Here is a 5,617-nt window from a genome sequence, read left to right on the forward strand (position 1 = left end):
TACCGTATCATTGGAGGTGGTATTATGTCATTCTTGATAATTTTAGTTCATGTTTCATGATTCACATGTTGTTAAGAATGAGGTATTTTAAATCCATCAATCTCGTCATTGGAGTTATCTTGGGTTATATTTCACCTAAAGCCTTCCCTAAGGATTGTTGCTATCTATGGTGCTTATAAATGACCCAAGTTCTTCATTTATCCTCCCGGTGAAATAATCTTCTTGTCTCCTTGCTCATATCAATCCAATTTATTGTTTCCATTAGTGGCAGAATTTCACCTCGTAGTTTTGAGATGTTCTTCATAAGCCCACAACAAGCTTACTCTTTTCGTTGTTGGTTTTTTTCCAACAACTACGTTCGACCCTTCTCCTAAAGATGCCCATTAAAAGCGTTCTGTGGCAGAAGTTGGCTTTTTCTTCTTCATTCTCCTATTTCAATTATCTATCTTCTATTCTTTCATTCCGGAGGCATTGCAATGTTGTTCTTTCAACCGTCATCGCATTTTGTCAAAGATCATGTTCTTTTCATGCCTGTCCATTGAACTAGAGTGTTGTGCCCCTTTGCTCAAGTCCTTTTCATCTTATCAAGTTTTACCTCCCTTCTCAACCGGAGTGCTACCCGAATTTGTTCTTCCTTGTTCCTCTTTTCTAACGGAGCGTTTTCAACTTCGTTCATTTCCATTGTTTTCTTTTCTCGAGATGGCTTAACCTTTTCAAGGTTCTTTGGTTTCACTCATTTGTCAAAGAAGCAACTTAGTTTTACCTCTTCTCTTCCTCTTCCGTTTCCCTCCGGTGACATCCTAGATCTCGGGACGAGATCCTCTCATAGTGGTGGAGTGTTGTAACGCCACGAGACCGATGTGCCAGGCGTCTTCTAGTTATTCGCTGTTGTTGCCTTGTCATTGCTTGCGTGTCATGCATTTCATATCATGTCATCATGTGCATTTCATTTGCATACATGTTCGTCCCATGCATCCAAGCATTTTCCCTGTTGTCCATTTTGCAATCCGGCGCTCCTATGTCATCCGGTGTCCCTTTCTACCTCTTTTCGTGTGCGGGTGTTAAACGTTTTCGGATTGGACCGAGACTTGTCATGCAGCCTTGGTTTACTACAGGTAGACCGCCTGTCGCGTTTCGTGCCATTTGGACTTTGTTTGATACTCCAACGGTTAACCGAGGGACTGAAAAGGCCTCGTGTGTGTTGCAGCCCAACACCCCTCCAAAGTGGCCCAAAACCCACCTAAACCCCCTCCATCATCTCGGTCGTTCGATCACGATCGCGTGGCCGAAAACCGCACCTCATTTGGAGCTTCCTAGCTCCCTCTACCTCTATAAATAGACCCCTTCATTTTCGTTTTCGGATCTTTTCCCCGAAACCCTAAAACTCCTCCCTCAGCGCTGCCGGACATGTCCGTCTCGCCGGCGGACGCGTCCACCCCGCCGCCACGTCGCCCGGACCAATCTCGGGGGCGACACGTCATCAGTCGCCGCGCTCGCGACCAACCGGAGGCCGCCCCCTATCCCGTCGGCGTCCTCCCACCGCGCGGCCCGTCGCGGGCCCACCCAGGCCCGTCCGCCCTGCCACCGCAAGCCCACGCCCCGCCGCCTGGTTCATCCCGAGCGCCCCGACGCGCCGCCTCCCACCGGCGACTTGCTCCACCGCCGCCGCCATGGAAGCGCCCCCTCGCTCATCGTCGTCGGCCACCGCGCATCGCCTCCTCAACCGCCTCCCCGTCGTCCTGCACCTCACCAGAGGTCTCCGCGAGCGCCGCGCCGCCTGAGCTGGCCCCGTCACGTCCGGCCACCGTCGGCGCCGCCCCCGTCCTCCTCCTGGCCACCGGAGCTCCGGCCACCTCGCCCCCTGCTCCGGCCTCCTTCTCCGGCGCCGACGAACGACTCCGGTGAACAGTGCCCGCGAGATCCCGATCTAGATCTAACATTCGAATCTCGGTTGACTTTCTTCCCGAAACCCTAATTATTTTGCGTATTTCATCGCATCATAACTTCATCATCGTAGCTCCGATTCATGCGTGTAGCATATCAAATTGTTCGTCTAGACGAGTAAATCATTTCATCTCATTGCGTCATTTTCATTTGAGATCATCTTGATGCCCGAAATGTTGTTGGAAGAGGGCTATGTGATGATTATTTCAGATCTGTTTTAGCGAATGGCCTTTTGTCATTTTTTCCATGATTATTGTGTGCATGCTATGATCCTGAGCTCTACATGTGTTTTGTAATATGTCATGTTATCTTTACATAGGTGTTTGCCATGTATTTTTGTCATCTTTGTGGTGACTAGCACAAGCATGCAAAGTAGCCTACTCGTTGATGCTGATTTCAGGGACTTGGAATTTCACCAAGTCCTTGTCCTGTTATTGTTTTTATGCCATATGTTCATGTTGTTTCCTAGTGATCTGTGCCTCTTTTGAGGATGATTAGTAAGGATGTTTTGTTAATATTGTGGTGCTCTATCCATCCATGTCTTTGTTTGCAATTATGGAGCACCCTAGCTTGAGTCAATCGAGCTCTACTTTTGCTATAAGATGTTCCTAACAGATTGTTAACATGTTTAGCGATATTGCCGAGGTTGTTGCTATTGATCCGTGCATGCTATGTTGTTGTTCTTGCCATGTCTAGCTTCTATGCCATGTCTTCTTGGTGGTTGTATGCATAGATTGTCATGCCATGCTTTGTAGTGAGTGCATCGAGCTCGTAAACATGCCTACTCGTTAATCTGTTTTGCATACTCCAATTTTTCACAAAGTCTGAATCTGTTTATGGTTTTGCTATGTTCACATGCTTGCAATTGTATTTTCTGATCCCTTTTGGCTCAAGGTCACTAAGGGGCTTTTGTTATATGCTTAGAGTATCTTCATGCCATGCCTTACGTTGCCATGATATGTTCCTGTAGCATGTCGTTATCATGCTCTAAAGATTGCTTCCTGATGATAAATTCCTGACATGCTGTTAATTTCACTAAGTCTGTAACCTGTTATCGTTTGCAGTTTTGCCATGCTTGTTTGAAACTGTTAATGAGTGAATTAGACGAAGATCAGTGTTCATCTTTGTCAAGCATCATGAGTGGATCCCTGCCATGTATTTTGTTGTTATGTTTGAGTGTTGTAGCATATTTATCTTGATGTATTTAGATGGTCTCGTGCTGATTATCGCAGACCGGTGCCATATTTGTTTTGCTTGCCATTTCCAAACCATGCATCCGATTCCTGTGATCTTTATATCGATTTCAACCGAGATCACCTCACTTTTCCAGTGGCACTCTTGGATTTCTATATTGAGGCCAGGGTCAATCATTCCTTTCCAAATCATGCATATGCACCGCATACCGCATCCCGCATATCATACCATGTTCATGTGTTGGTTGTTTACTATGTTGTGTGCTTCTTCCCGGTGTTGCTTCTTCGGGTTGGTTCCGATAACGTCGCGTTTGTGAGGACCCGTTCGACTACGTCCGTTTGTCTTCTTCATGGACTCGTTCTTCTTCCTTGCGGGATTTCAGGCAAGATGACCATACCCTCGAAATCACTTCTATCTTTGCTTGCTAGTTGCTCGCTCTTTTGCTATGCCTATGATGCTGTACCTACCACTTGCTTATCATGCCTCCCATATTGTGAAGCCAAGCCTCTAACCCACCTGATCCTAGCAACCCATTGTTTGGCTATGTTACCGCTTTGCTCAGCCCCTCTTATAGCATTGTTAGTTGCAGGTGAAGATTGGAGTTTGTTCCTTGTTGGAACATGATGGTTATTTTGTTGGGATATCACAATTTATCTTATTTAATTAATGCATCTATATACTTGGTAAAGTGTGGAAGGCTCGGCCTTATGCCTAGTGTTTTGTTCCACTCTTGCCGCCCTAGTTTCCGTCATATCAGTGTTATGTTCCTGGATTTTGGGTTCCTTACACGGTTGGGTTATAATGGGAACCCCTTGACAGTTCGCCTTGAATAAAACTCCTCCAGCAATGCCCAACCTTGGTTTTACCTTTTCCCACCTAGCCTTTTCTTTCCCTTGGGTTCTGCAGACTCAATGGTCATCATTATTTTAACCCCCGCCCCCCCCCCCCCAGGCCAGTGCTCCTCTGAGTGTTGGTCCAAACTAGAGCCCTGTGCAGCGCCCCCTCGGGGAAACTCGAGGTTTGGTTTTAGTTGTATGGAGCGCTCATCTGAGTGTGCCCTGAGAACGAGATATGTGCAGCTCCTATCGGGATTTGTCGGCACATTCGGGCGGTGTTGCTGGACTTGTTTTACCATTGTCGAGGATGTCTTGTAACTGGGATGCCGAGTCTGATCGGATTGTCTTGGGAGAAGGAATATCCTTTGTTGACCATGAGAGCTTGTGATGGGCTAAGTTGGGACACCCCTGCAGGGATTTGAACTTTCGAAAGCCGTGCCCGCGGTTATGGGCAGATGGGAATTTGTTAATGTCCGGTTGTAGAAAACCTGAAGTTGACCTTAATTAAAATGCATCAACCGCGTGTGTAACCGTGATGGTCTCTTTCCGGCGGAGTCCGGAAAGTGAACACGGTGTTGTAGTAATGCTTGGCATAGGTTGTTCTAGGATCACTTCTTGATCATAGTTGTTCGACCGTGCTTTTGCCTTCTCTTCTCGCTCTCATTTGCGTATGTTAGCCACCATATATGCTAGTCACTTGCTGCAGCTCCACCTCATACCTTTTACCTTACCCATAAGCTTAAATAGTCTTGATCGCGAGGGTGTGAGATTGCTGAGTCCCTGTGACTCACAGATACTTCCAAAACCAGCTTGCAGGTGCCGATGATATCGTAAAGGTGATGCAACCAAGCTCAAGGAGGAGCTCGATGAAGATCTTGTCCTTTGTGTTGTTTCATTCTAGTTGATCAGTAGTGGAGCCAAGTTGGGACGATCGGGGATCTGTGTAGCATTTGGGGTAGTCTTCTTTTATTTTGGTTCCATAGTCGGACCTTGATTGTATCTGGATGATGTAATGCTTTATTCATGTATTGTGTGAAGTGGCGATTGTAAGCCAACTATGTATCTCTTTCCCTTATGTATTACCTGGGTTGTGTGAAGATTACCTCACTTGCGACATTGCTTTCAATGCGGTTATGCCTCTAAGTCATGCTTCGACATGTGGGAGATATAGCCGCATCGAGGGCGTTACATGATGATCATGAAACTTCTGATCAAGTTACTAAGGAACCTCATAGGTCAACCACAGTAAGATCCGCACCAGAGTGGTACGGTAATCGTGTTCTGGAGGTCATGTTACTTGACCATGACGAACCTACGAACTATGAGGAAGCGATGATGAGCCCAGATTCCGCAAAATGGCTTGAGGCCATGAAATTTGAGATGGGATCCATGTATGAGAACAAAGTCTGGAGTGTGGTTGACTTGCCCGTTGATCGGTAGGCCATAGAGAATAAATGGATCTTCAAGAAGAAGACTGACACTGACCGTAATGTTACTGTCTACGAAGATCGACTTGTTGCAAAAGGTTTTCAACAAGTTCAAGGAGTTGACTACGATGAGACCTTCTCACCCGTAGCGATGCTTAAGTCCATCCGAATCCTGTTAGCAATTGCCACATTTTATGATTATGAAATTTGGCAAAT

This window comes from Triticum aestivum, chromosome 7A (assembly GCF_018294505.1).
Source record: "Triticum aestivum cultivar Chinese Spring chromosome 7A, IWGSC CS RefSeq v2.1, whole genome shotgun sequence".
NCBI classification, from domain to species: domain Eukaryota; kingdom Viridiplantae; phylum Streptophyta; class Magnoliopsida; order Poales; family Poaceae; genus Triticum; species Triticum aestivum.